The 14423-nt window shown below is 45.4% G+C and overlaps 1 protein-coding gene across 2 annotated transcripts in view; it reads left to right on the top strand.

Annotated features, from left to right (window-relative positions):
- KIAA1549 (KIAA1549 ortholog) overlaps nucleotides 1-14423 on the top strand; it is a 125860-nt gene that overhangs the window by 29814 nt on the left and 81623 nt on the right. The gene's annotated exons all lie outside the window — the stretch shown is intronic.

The raw sequence follows: 14423 nt of genomic DNA, 5'->3' as shown, positions 1-14423 counted from the left end.
TTTGGGCAAGCTGGAACTCTCTGAGCCTGCCTGCCTTGTTGGCGCAACAGCGATGCTAACAGCAGCTTCCTTGGAGGGCTTTGTGAACATCAGGAAGGACCTGCAAATGCATCTGGGCACAGAGTGGGCACTCTGGACGAGGCGCTCTGCCATTGTATCAGTGCTTCTTTCTTAGTGTTGAGGATGGCAACCTGGAGGGACACATTGCAGTTGTCCGTTTACTGTGTGAGGCCCTGGGGAACCATGTTTAGGTTGCCAGGGATAGTGATCCTCTATATTCATTGCTTGAGTGTTCCTGCTTCCGGCCCAGACTGTAGTTTATCCGGGTTGTCAGGGGAGTAAACGTGTTACCAGCCCAAAGCCCAGGAAAGCCCATTTCCTGGAAGGCTCCCGTGGACCTAGGCAACTTTTTACCAGTTACAGAGTCCTCCTGGGGCAGCACCCTGTGCGGTCCTGATGCAGAGCTGAGCCAGGAGCCAGCTTCGTGCCTCTTTGGATTTAGTGTTGAGATGTTATTTTTACTGTATGGTTCTTTTAAATATTGTTTAATGCCTTTCAAGTTGATAGGGCTGTATTGGCATGTAAGGAACATATTGGGAAGCCATTTTTATTATATAGAATTCTTGGGGCCTCCCTGGTGGCTCAGTGGTAAAGAATCCACCTGCCGATTCATGCGTTTCATCCCTGATCTGGGAAGGTCCCATGTGCGCGGAGCAACCAAGCCCAGGTACCACAACTATTGAGCCTGTGCTCTGGAGCCTAGGAGCCCAGCTACTGAGCCCACGTGCTACACGCAGCTCCTGAAGCTTGCGAGCCCTAGAGCCCATGCTTCTCAACTAAGAGAAATCACAGCTGGAGAGGAGACCCCATTCGCCACAACTAGAGAGAAGCCCGTGCCGCAACTGAGGCCCGGTGTGGTCAAAAACAAATAAAAATGTAAAAATCTTAAATATATATATAATAGAATTCTCGTTTGCTGTGTAATTATGAAGATTTTTGTGTATAGCTGTTCAAGAATGATAATCTAGAAATGTGCCTTGAAAACTTTTGAGTGCAGTTCAACACACCCTCCCCAGAGAGGTTGTGTGGTGTTGTGAGAGAGCAAGGGGCTTTGGCAGCTGATGGATGCGTGTTCAAAACCTGAACCACTTACTGACTGTGGGCCTTGACCAAGGCACTTCATCTTTTGGGTCCTCATCTCCTTCACCAGTAAAGTGAGAAGGATAATGGATCCCAGTGGCTGGCAAGGAGTGGTGGTTACTGTTGAGAAGAGCCTGTAGCCCTCTCAGTTGACCATTGAAACATTTTATTTTGTTTTGCTATGGTAAAATATACATAATATAAAAGTTTCCATTTCATTGATTATTAAGTGTGCAACTCAGTGGCAGTCATTGCAACATTTTTATTGTTGCATTATTTCTTTTCTTTGCTGCATTTAGCCTCTTTCATCATCATACCTGGAGGTCACACCTGGCGACAGGTGCCCCTTCCGCTCGCCTCCTGCTTGCCCCAGGCTGGTGAAGTTCAGTGAGCTGGACGTTCTCTAGCACAAGAGGGAAATGCAGGCGTCCTGGGAGGCTTGGCTATTGATGGAGGCTTTCTCAGCATCATTAAATGGTTCTTCAGGTGGTATTAACTCTCATTGCCAGTTTTGGAGGCAAGATCTCCTGCTTCTATCCACACAGGTATTATACTGTTTATTAACATCTGACTATGGGATAGGGAAGAAAAAGATTTTAGGTTCTTTTTGGCTGTTTTCTAGAAACTCTAAATAAGAGCTTTGGGAAAAAGTAGAAATTGAAACTATTTAACCATCATGTCTTAAGGTTATTTTGGTACTTCATTAATCTCTCCTTTGGAAAGGGACTAAAATAAATGTACTGCTTTGGGAAATATTCTGCCATTTCTATTTCCTCCTCCCTTGCTCTTTCATAATTGGCATAATTTCTAAGGTTTTCTTGATTCTTTATTCACTGTCTTTTTGGAACTTTGAACTCCAGAGAGAGAGAGAGAGAGACAGACAGACATAGAACTTTACTGTATTACATGCACAGTCAGTCATTTATAAGTAATCTTTCTAAAGAAAAGTCTAGGGGTCAGCATCTTTGTATTGAATTCCTAATTAGGTGACTTCAGAAATGTTCTCAAACACACACAAATATGTTATTGTTTCAAATACCAAATAAGAATTATTCTTTCTGTAATTGTATCTGTGAGTGTTAGGAATATCTTTGAGTAAGTAGGGTTCAGAAACTCAACCTTCTTAAGGAAGTAGCAGATGTGAGCAGCGGCCTTCTTGACTGCTTCATTGTTTGGTGAGATGTTGATGGAGGGCTTTATGACGGATAGAGCAGGCTGTCACCACCTAAAGCCCTGGATGAATGTTGGTATTGCTCCCAGCGGGACAGCCAGGGATCAGGCACCTCCTGATGTGATGCAGTGGGCCACCTGGAAAGTATTCTTGCCAAAAACACTGCTCCTGAATTTAATAAAGCCTCTTGATGTAACCCCCAGTTTATAGAAAATTTGAGGGTTGGAAGAACATGTTAAATGACACCATGAGAATATCGTCAACTAAATATAGAACATGGGCTGTCTACAGGGACAAATGACCTTTTTCTCTAGCAAGTGAATAATGAGAGATTTAAAAAAGAAAACAGGCAGGGGAGACCTGTTAACCAAGTAAAGGAGGCTTGGGAGACACATCGCCCTAAGCAGTTGTGCACCTGTGTTCAATCCTGATTTGCAAAAAGCAATTATACAAAAATATTTTGAGGCTGTCAAGGAAAGCTAAGTGTGGGATAGATAATTAGATGATATTAGGAATTACTTTTAATTTTGTTGGCTGTGATAATGATTGTGGTTATGATTTTGAAAAGTCCTTATCAGAGACACTGAAGTAGATACTAGTGAAATAAATGGTGTCTGGGATTTGCTTTACTTTCATTAAAAAAAAAAAAAAAAAGCTGTTGGGGAGGGAGATGGGAGGGGGGTTCAGGATTGGGAACACGTGTACACCCGTGGTGGATTCATGTTGATGTATGGCAAAACCAATACAATATTGTAAAGTAAAAAAATCAAATAAAATAAAATCTGAAAAAACAAACAAACGAAAAGAGCTGTGAAGAGGGGTAGATGAAGTGAGCATGGCAGAAAGGTGGTGTTCACACTGGGTAATGTGTTCAAGTCTCTTAGCTTCTATATGTCTGAAAATTTCATAATAAAAAGTTAAAAATGCTGAAATTGGTTTACTGGTGGCATTTAAACACTGGTAGGTTGCAGTCCATGGGGTCACTAAGAGTCGGACATGACTTGAGCAACTTCACTTTCACTTTTCACGTTCATGCATTTGAGAAGGAAATGGCAACCCACTCCAGTGTTCTTGCCTGGAGAATCCCAGGGACGGGGGAGCCTGGTGGGCTGCTGTCTGTGGGGTCACACAGACAGGACTGAAGTGACTTAGCAGCAGCAGCAGCAAACACTTCGCTTTAAATAGTGAAAACAAATACAGAACTCTCCAGGCGGGTAGAACCTCAGCTTTTGGAAAATTGCCTTTTGGCTTATCTGCATATTTGGTCTGGTTGGTTTCTTGGCAAATTAGTATTTACATTAACTTCAGGCTATTCCTCATCCTGAAGTCCCCAGGAGCCCTCAAATAAACCAAGAGAAGTCATAATTACAGATACTTAGAGAGTTAACGCTATGGATAATTGCTAATCAGTAGGCTGTTCATACCAATAAACAGGCAGACGAGGGGGTTTGGGGAAGATTGTCAGTGAATGGAAATAAATTAAGTCAGGAGGAGCATAATTTGTGTGCTTGACTGAGTTGGTTTGCAGAAGTGTGTGTAAATAGCACTCTGTTTGGTAATGATTGCTAAAGGTGGTCTCTTCCGACTGGTATAGAATCTGGGGCTCCCCCACCGCGCCTTAAATGAGCATAGCACTGTAGGGTGTGGGGTCAAACTTGTTTCTCTCTCTCTCTCTGCCTTGATGGAGTCATTTGACTTCAGTTTGTTACCATCCCTCTGTAGATGATCGCCAAATCAGTATCCTTGGCCCAAATGACTCAGTTGGGCGCTAGAATCACATTTCCATCCACCTGGACTTGGTTCCCTGCCTTCCACCCAGCCTCGCCCGAGGCTCCGCATGCTGGCTGAGCACCATTCACACCAGCTCTTGGTGCTCTGCCTTGGGCGCCATTCTCCCCAGCCCTGCCTGTGTCCTTAGCCGTCTTCTCAGTTTATAATGATTGTCTCCTCTTCTCCACTGTGAGGTCCCCAAGCAGGACACCTTTCTGTCTCAGTTGACACTTCACGCCCTGCACTTTGCTTCCATCATGAGTAGACATTTGTTGGATTGAGTCAATGATTGATGAATGAATGGACACGTCTGGCTCTGGGCTAAACCTAGGAGACAGCCTGATGATACAGTTTTGAATGATACAGTTTTTTCCTCCAAGCATCTTGGTCATTGGCTCGGGGAGGGAGATGAGTAAGCCAGACGTTACAGTTTTAAGTTTTATGAGAAAAGCACACAGAGGTTCTGGAAGTGATGGGAACAAGACATCTGGGAGCATGATTGGAGTTAGGGAAAGGAGGAGGGATGGGTATTTGTAGGCGAGGAACCAGCCTTTCCGAAAGCAGGGCGGTCAGAGAAAACGTTACATAGTGGGAGTGTGTGGGCTGGTTGTCAGGGAGGTGACACCAGCAGGACAGGATGTGACCGGAAGATGAGGGCTGTTGTGTCACAGCTGAGGACTGTGGATTTCCGAAGGCTGTTAGGAACCCTTGGAGGATCTTAACACTGGAATTTTGTGAAAGGATTATTTCTCTTCTTGCTTTAGAGAAACCTCAGATGCACAGAAATGGAAGGATTGGATCTGTGTGTTAGAACACCTTCCAGATGGGTTGAAGGTGCTAGGAGAGGCTTCAGGAATTTAGGGTGGGTTGTGGCTGGTGGGGAGAGACCACAGCCCCGATGGATTTCCGTGGGCAGGAGCACACTTCTGATCAGGCTGAATTTCCTGACGATTACAGCATTTCTTAGCATGGCTCCTCTTGGGCCTAGAGCACTAGGGGCTGGGGCACATGGGAAGCAGGCAGTCACACAGCTCTCAGGAGGCTGTGATGAACCGGAAATTGTCATGTCGGGGGTGTTCACCCTTACTGGGCCACCACCCTTTGTACTGGTGGTGTGTGACGCCACTAGGAAGCACTTGTCACCACAGCTGCTTCTTTGCCATCAGAGGAATGTTAAAGGATCCTCTGGGTTCTCCTGGCTCTTGAACCAAACTCAGGGTGAGCAAGGAAGCAGGTTTTGTGTCCAGGATGTCAGAACATCCCTGCCTCCTGTGCTCTCCAGGCCCTTGGGAAGCCCGTCTCCTCACAGAGGCTGATGATCAAGCAGTGGTTAAGGGCCCAGACTTCAGCAGTGGCAGGGACCAAAGGATTTGAGAGTGAATTACAAGCTCCTGACTGTGAGAAGGACTTACTAATGTCTAAGGAGGGAGGATCAGGTTTTCCTAGGGGCCTGTTAGATATCTATTAGATACTCAGGGCTTCCCAGGTGGCTCAGTGGTAAAGAAACCGTCTGCCAGTGTAGGAGACACAGGTTCGATCCCTGGGTCAGAAAGATCCCCTGGAGAAGGAAATGGCAACCCTCTCCAGTATTCTTGCCTGCGAAATCCCATGGACAGAGGAGCCTGGTGGTCTACAGTTTGTAGGGTTGCAAAGAGTCGGACATGCCTGAGCCCGCGTGCATTAGATAACCAGGTGGAATAGTCTGTAGTGGGCAGTTGAATCTGTGACTCAGAATTGCTCTGGACTCTCTTATTTCCTGCCCCATCCATGTCATCAGTAACTAACTTTATTACTGGCCTTCTGTACAGTCTCTCTTGTACCTTTGCTTGCATTCTCATCTGTCACCTTGCCCCGTCGGCTGTGTGCCTGTGGGTGCGATTGATGTTTCGTGCTTCTCTCTGCTTTGCTAGGTTTTTTTTCTTTTTTCTTCTGCAGGGTAATTTTGATAAGAAGCCCACTCTGCTACAAATATCCAGTGGCTCCCCCATTGTTCACTGACATTCTCACGCTCCTCAGCCAACTTTCCTAGTGTTCTCTCCAACCAAGTGGAGCCACTACTGTTTGTTACGCAAACACACCCCACATTGTCCAGACATGGAGCCTTTGTCCAAGCTGCTACTTCCAGCCAGCATGGGCCCCTACTCTCTCTCTTAGGTCTCTGGCTCCCTTGATATAAAGTCAAAACTCAGTTTAGAGGTGAATTAAGGTATTGAGCCTGTAGCATAAGCTCTTGGCTGTTGGGAGGGGAGCCACCCAGGAGGCAGATGTGTCTTCTGGTCACTTGGTTTCAGGCATGTGTGTTTGTGCAGAGACTGATGGCCTCGGGCTCCCATGTTTGGGGGTGAAGTGCCTTCTCATGCTTAGTCACAGGACGTCGTGTGCCATTCCAGCTCCGAGCGTAATTGGAGATGGAAGATTATCTTGAAGCTGATGGTGTCCTTTTCCCTGTTGTTCTGGGACTGTGTTTTGAATTAAATTATTTTAGAAACAGATGGCCGACTGAGAGTTTTTTCGCCTTTGTTCTTAGTGAATTGAGTATTTAGTTGAGTTTGTTTTGGTTACTTAAAGTGCTGACAGCCTTGCTTTCCAGGTTGGTAAAAGAGGATTGCATTTTATTTAGGAAAAAAATAAAGTGCGACAGAACATCTCCCAACAAATGTTCAAACATGCTTTGAATTAAACCAACATTTTAATATCCTTACCTCCTCAAATGAGCAAATCGTGCAGAGAGAGAGAGAGGCCCAGATCCCAATGGGAAGCTGTCCTGGTGTTTTAACTATGATAGTGTGCGTTGTGGAAAAGCTTCATGGACCCATTATTTCAGGATTGTATGGTTGCAGTTGTTGTTTTCTGAAGTTGCTCGTTAGTTCTCTTCTTGTTTCAGTGATGTCACTAACTGTTATCTGTATCTCCATCTCTTGAGGAAGAAGGGGAAGATGTGACTAATTACAGCAGATTTCTTCCGGGGAGCTGAGCAAGTTTGATACAGAGCAGAACCCAGTTCTGTTATCTGTGGAAGGCTCTGGAGCTGTCGTCTCCCTCTCTGACCAGGATTGTATTATGCCAGTGCTGTGCTTTTTATTAGCTTTTATTTTTCCAGTTAAAACTGAAGCCCCTACTACTGATGTAGTAGCCATTTGCCAGTTTGGGGACCACTCTTTCCCTTTCTGGGGAATCCATATTATGTCCAAGGTCCAAGGGCTGCAAGGTTGACTGGCAGTGTGGCGTGGCTGGTGGGGCACTCCTGGCTGGACTTTGAGCTTTGCAGGAGTGAGGTCATGAAGCAGAGGCCCAGAGGGTCCACTGACAGCTGTGCCAGTGGTGGTCCCGGCTGGGCGGCGTCAGCTGACTCTCCTTGCAGAGACCCTAGCCGGCTCCCTCACTGTCGGCCTCACTCGTCTCTTGATTGTGTTCTGAGCCTGAGCCACCTTGTTCGTTCTGTAGACCCTCGTGTGTCTTCCCACTGAATCCGCTCCTGCTTGTGTGGCCAGAGCTGTTTCCACTGTGAACAACAGAGAACCCTGATTGAGTAACCCTCACAAGCAGGCAAGCAAGTATAGGGTTGCATGTCAGGCCTGGACAGGGGGAAGTCCACACGTTCACCCCCGTTTTCAGGAACCTTGTATCTCATGAGGAGAAGAGGGAGCCAAGACCCAGGGATGTGAGGTGAGTCGCTCAGAGTCGGCAGCCCCCGGGCCCACGGTGGGCCGGGGCCGGGCCTCGGGCCCACAGGTTTCCTGTCATCTCTGCTCCATCACAGAGCCTTTTGCTTGAGCCAGGAATGAATGGTGTTGTGTTGGTCACTCGAGCCGCCCTGACAAAATGCCAGGCTGTGTGGCGCTGACAGGAACTGGCCTCCTTCTAGCCCTGAGGCTGGGCCCACGATGGAGGTGCCGGCAGGGTGGGTGTCTGTCGAGGCTCCACGCCTGTGCGCACGGATGCTGCCTCTCACTGTGTCCTCGCGTGGCCTTTCCTCCGTGCCCGGCACCTGGGGCTGGCGAGCTCTGGCTTCCCTCTTAAAAAGGGTCCTGTTCTGTCGGATCAGGAAGGACCCCATCCTCATGACTGCCTTTAACCTCCATCACCTCCCTAAAGGCCCCCATCTCCAAACACCGTCACAGGAGGGTTAGCGCTTCAACACAGAGACCTGGGCAACACAGTTCCGTTCATGACTGATGGGAACGACAGCGATTCAGGAAGTTTACTGGTATTTGTGACTTAATAAGAGTTGAGAAAAAAAGGATATCAAAGGAAGGTTTCTACAAGGAGTTTTCATGTAGTGCTGAGGTCTTAAAATACCCGGACTGGCCAGCATGCTCAGTTGCTTCAGTCATGGCTGACTCTTTGCGACCCCATGGACTATAGCCCACCAGGCTCTCAGTCCATGGGATTCTCCGAGTAAGAATACTGGAGTGGGTTGCTGTTTCCTCCTCCAGGGGATCTTCCTGACCCAGGGATTGAACCTGCATCTCTTATACCTCCTGCATTGGTAGTTGGATTCTTTACCACTTGTGCCACCTGAGGTCTTTAAAATACTGAGGACTGGCCAGCAGTTACTATTTATTCACCTCGAGGTTGAGTCTTTTCTGTGCAGAGAGCTCTTTGGTGATTGTTCTTTGGCTGACCCCCAGATCTAACCTGAAACGCTGAATTGGGAACCACAGTTTCCCAAACCACATGGGACCTTTGAAGCCTGCCCTCTGGTAGCTCCCTGACGGAGCCTGGCTGTATCCTTTCATGTCTGTTTCAGCGTCCTCCACTGACCTGGTTGCTGCCGTCCCCACCCCAGGCCAGAATCCCCTTCAGTACTCTCCAGCAAGTCCCTGTATCGTGCCCTGTCTGTACTCACCCTCTCTTCCAGGTGAGGGTCAAGGGCTGCCTCCCCTCTGGACCCCGTTTCCTTCTTCCTTCCCAGCCCTCTGGGCTTGGCATCTTTTACCTCCCCCTCTCTCCTGGGTTGTTCCGTCAGCGTTGTTCCTAGTCTGATCCCCACAAAGAAGAGTCTCTGTGCTTGGCATTAGTATTACCCACGGTGTGGTTTTCCAAACAGAGGTTCCACCACAACAGGAGCAGCAGCAAACACAGACACCCACACCGAGTCCTGAGCCCCAGGCCCAACCTGCTGAGTGAGAACCCGACTTATTTTAGCTTTTATTTGGAGAGCATCTGAGACATCAAGCAAAGCTGCGAAATTAACAGAGTTCTCATAAGCGCATTTACTCAGCATCTGCTCTTGGCCCTGGTTACCCTGCTCTTCACGCTGTAGTAGGAGGGACTTTTAGATCATTATTCTGATTGTGTCATTCTTGCTTTATGCTTTTAAAGGATATCATGATGGCTTTTACTCTAGGGAAGGATTTAAGCTTTCCATCTTAAGACACAGACACACAAATCTCAAACGATTACAGAAAAGACTGATAAATTTAACCACATTAAAACTGATCATTTCTGTTCATCAAAAGACCACATAAAACTCAGATGTTATGTGGTTAACATAAACCATTTAGAGTAACATAAACTCTTCATGTTACTCTATATATGCGACCTGATAAATATGTCTTTATAAGTAGTATTTCTTATCTACTAGATATTTGGTAATAAAAACAGTACCACTTGGAGGAGAGAGAAGAAGATAGGCGGTAGCTGGTAGAAGGTATTAATAGACGGTTGGGGTTGGAGAAAGAAAGAGAAGAGATACACTCTTTTCTAAACCAGGGAGAGAAAAATGAAAGGTAGGAAAAGGAGGAGGATGGTTTTAAGAACAGCACTAAAATCGCTCTTAGCACAGCCTAAGGAGTAGGATAAAAGGTGCTGAAGATTTGCCACCTTGGGTATTGGTTTAATTGTCTGACTGCTTTTGTTTTTAAACACCTAGAGACTCTAGCGGGCTCTTGTTTTGTGGCGGACTTAATAGCCATGAAGTGGCGATGACTCACCCTGCTTTGCAAACTCCACAGTTCAGCAGAGAAGCAAAAGTAATGGTTCTATTTGGATGAAAGCTCTTAAGAGGTTTTTGATGTTGCCGTCCCTTGGGTTTTCCAGGCCAGCCCTCAGAGGATGTTTTGTTTTCTGAGCGCCCGTGCCTGCAGCTGTGAGCTGCCCCGCGTGGACGGTGGGGCCTCACAGCTCAAACAGTGTGCCTTGGCATAGGTTTCAGGGGCACAGAATTTAGCATGTGCTTTCAATTCATTTATAACACAACTTAGCATGTTTTTCAATGTAATTTCTTCACTAGCAGTATTAATGAAATAGGCTGATTTGCCTCAGCCTGGTGTGGTGTGAAGAGCATTCAACCAGTGAGGGCTTAGGAACCTGCCTTTCTAGTCTGGCTCTGCCCTGATGCTATTTTGAGCAAGTCAGCTTAAACCCGGAGCCTCATTTGCCATGCGAGGGGGTTGCCAAGGTCTTAAAGGATCCATTCAGCTTGAAAAGTCCACTATGCCATGTTTGACTAGTGTATTTAGGGAAGGTTTCCAGATGGAAAAATACAACTTTCAAAAAGGATAAATACCAGATTATGCATGTGTGAATGAGACCAGCAACTTCCTAGAGACAGGCAGCTCACGCATGAGTTTTAAAAAAGTTTTATTTTTAAAATATTATTTATTTATTTGTTTTGTTCTTTTGGCCATACTGTGCAGCTTATGGTATCTTAGTTGCTCAACCAGGGATTGAACCCAGGCCCTCAGCAGTGAAAGCATGAAGTCCTGACTAACTATTGGATCACCAGGGAATTCCCAAGATTTTATTTTTTTTTAAAGAACAGTTTTAGGTTCATTCAGATAGCAAAATTGAGAGGAAGGTAGAGAGATTTCCCATATACTCCCTGCCACCACCCACTCATTGTTAACATCCCCACCAGACGGTACATTTATTACAGTAAATGAACCTACCCTGACACAGCACTGTCACCCAAAGGCTAGTTCACTTTGGGGTTCACCTTTGATGTGCTTTCTATGGGTTTGCATTGTGAATTTTCATCACTATGAATCTGCATGGCACTTGGGCAGTTTCTGCTCTGTTCCATACAGTTTGGTAGGGACCTACAAAGGAGAAGGGGGTGCAAGGTATGTTGTACCGTCTGTACAGGAGAAAGTGGCTCAGTACTTGTTACTTGGAATGTGGTTGGGTCTGGCCCCACCTGGGCGCCATGCAGAAGCTCAGCGGGCCCTCTCCTGCCGTGGCCCTGCCTGACAGTGCCTCTATCTTAACAAGATCCCCCATCACACGTGTATCATCCCCATTCCTTTCTCTGTGTTGTCCAAGAGAGAACCTTGCACTCTTGTGTGAACTTAAGAGCTTGAAAATTGATCTCCAGGGCTTGAAATTAGAGTCTTGGAAGCCTTTTCTGCTGGGAGAGACTCACCTGGGTTTTCTAACCTCTTCCTGAATTAACTACAGAAGTGATTCCCATGGCATTTCAGCGGCTGTCTCTTTAGAGCTGATTTCTTTCTCCTGGGACTTGGCCAAAAGGAGGGGGGAGAAAGCACCACGGCTTGGCTCACCTCACAGTTCTTAATAGGAAGTTTTTGTTCCTCTGTTTTACTAGCCAGGAGTATTTTTCGTTCTTTTGATCACTTTGCCTTCCCTGTTCCCTGTCCTTTGTAGGCAGAATTGATTGAATTCTAAGTTGCATCAGATACTTGGGCTCATAAATTAGCCATTAAATGCTTCTCTCTTTGCTGTTTTATCTCTTGCAGTTTTCCAGTACACTTATGAGTATGTTTCTGATTCGATTAAAAAGGGATCCTGCTCTTTCTTCAGGTCTTCTATTTCAAAATAAATTACAGCAGAGTTTTCAAACACATAAAATAATTTATTCTTAGGAAAACTTTTAAATCTATGTGCTGCATAGTTGCACATATTGTTACTTTATTACTTCTCAGATTTATCAGGTCTTAACCTTTACTGTGGAGGAGAGCAGCTGCTACTTTACTGTATTTGTAGTAAGCATTATCTTTACTTTTATTCATGCTTGGAATGTGGCAGGTAAATAGTAAAAGCATATAGACTAGAAATGCTAGAGCCTAGTTGTAGCATGTGGCACCCCACTGCAGTACTCTTGCCTGGAAAATCCCATGGATGCAGGAGCCTGGTGGGCTACAGTCCATGGGGTCACGAAGAGTCAGACATGACTGAGCAACTTCACTTTCACTTTTCACTTTCATGCACTGGAGAAGGAAATGGCAACCCACTCCAGGGTTCTTGCCTGGAGAATCCCAGGGATGGGGGAGTCTTGTGGGCTGCCGTCTATGGGGTCGCACAGAGTCGGACACGACTGAAGCGACTTAGCAGCAGCAGCAACAGCAGTTGTATGGAAGACAACAGATGCCTAAAAAATATTGCTATGAAACAACCTAAAATCTCTGAGAAACATTTTTCTTCACTAATTATCTATTCATTTTTAAAAGTCATATTCCACAGAAAGTGAGCAGCTTTAAAGTAAGCAGCTTCTGTCTGGTGTAAATTTGTAACTTTCAGATGCTAACGGAACCAGCTAGAAATAGTTCATCTATGTAAATATATGATTGAATTTAATTTACAAATTTTAGTGTGTACACAGAAGATCTATTCAGTTTTGTCTAAAGGCTGCTCTTTCAACTTCTATGCCATGTAACAAGCTATTTTAATTCTATATTAGGTCTCTTGTAACCTTATAGATTAAATAATATTTTTACTGTTCATTTATAACATCAGTGCTTGTTTAGATTTAACCACATTTTATCATTCCTTTATTCTCTGTTTATTCTCAGATCTTCCCTCCAGGATAATCACCTTTTCTTTTGATGTATATCCTTGTTTAGAGAGACTCTTCTATTGGTCTTCTGTTAGTATAACCACTTTTTTCAAAAAAATCTGAAACTTTCCTTATTTTTAAAAATAGTGAGTACTGCTGGTTATTCAAGTCTAGATGTCAGGTATTCTCTCTCAGCATGTTGAAGATGTCATTGTCTCATTGTTAGTTGGCTCCTGGACTGTTCGTTGGCTCCTGGTTCTGTGCAATAGTTACCTGACGGTTAATTGCCATTCCTTTTCTCTGACTATCTGCACAATTATTATTTATAAATAAATTTTTTTTTTTGTCTTTGGTGTCCTATGATATCATCACGTGTGTTGGTATGGGTTTTTGAAAAAAAAAATTCACTTGCTTTGTGATTCTTTGTCTTCCTGAATTGAAGGATTCATGTCTCTTATTGAAGAGTTTCTAGCACTCTCTCTTTTAATATTGCCTCCACCCAGTTCCCTCCATTGCTTCTTTTAAATCTTTGATGCAATGTGTGTTGTACTATCTCATTTTGCCTTCTATATGTTCTTCACTGCTTTATTTTCCTATGCCTCCTCATTTTGTTTCTCTGTGCTCCATTCTGAATAATTTCCAGGTCTGTTCCCTAGTTCACTAAATCTTCAGCTATGTCTAAGTTGCTGTTTGCTGTGTATTTTATATTGTATATTGAGTTTAAAGGGCTTCCCTGATGGCTCAGTTGGTAAAGAATCCGCCTGCAATGCAGAAGATCCGGGTTTGATTCCTGGGTCGGAAAGATCCACTGGAGAAGGGATAGGCTACCCACTCCAGTATTCTTGGGCTTCCCTTGTGGCTCAGCTGGTAAAGAATCTGCCTATTGCAGATCTGGGTTTGATCCCTGGGTTGGGAAGACTCCTGGAGAAGGGAATGGCTACCCACTCCAGTATTCTGGCCTGGAGAATTCCATGGACTGTATAGTCCATGGGGTTGTAAAGAGTCGGACACGACTGAGCCACTTTCACTTTTCACTTATTGAGCAGTTAGTATAAGTCACTCAATGTGCTAGGCACTAGGGAGAGAGATCAATAGTTTCTGTCCTCAAAATGCTCAGAGTGTAATGAGCAGACAGTTCATTTCAGTGGGACACAATCAGGGATGTGATAGCTAGAAAGCTAGGGAGAGACACTCACCTGCCTTTGGAGCATTGAGGAGGGAGGTGATACCTGGCCTGTATCTGCAGGGCTGGTAGAAATAATCCAGGTAGAGAGCAGAGGGAGGGCATCCCAGGCAGCGAAGGAGAGGGATGTACAGATCACTGAGCCACAGAGGATCTGGGCTTGGGGAACTGCAGGTAACTCATTGAGCCAGAGCATAGTTGGGACGGTGTGAGAGTAGAGCAGGGAAGGATGGGAGGTGAGCCTGGAGGTAGTCTGCAGCCTGGATGTGGAAGGTCCTATAACTAGGAAACTACTGAACTCTCTTCCCTGCATAGCACGTGGTGCTGTCAGAGTAGTCATGTTCATTTCTCATTAGGGCCAGCTTTTCTGAAAGAATAGGAAAACAGGCTTGGGCATCAAGGCAGGCTTCTACTAAGATTCC

The sequence above is a fragment of the Ovis aries genome, chromosome 4 (assembly GCF_016772045.2).
Source record: "Ovis aries strain OAR_USU_Benz2616 breed Rambouillet chromosome 4, ARS-UI_Ramb_v3.0, whole genome shotgun sequence".
In the NCBI taxonomy this organism is placed as follows: Eukaryota; Metazoa; Chordata; class Mammalia; order Artiodactyla; family Bovidae; genus Ovis; species Ovis aries.
The sequence above is the reverse complement of the archived record's forward strand: the minus strand, read 5'-3'. Positions and strand labels throughout refer to the sequence as shown.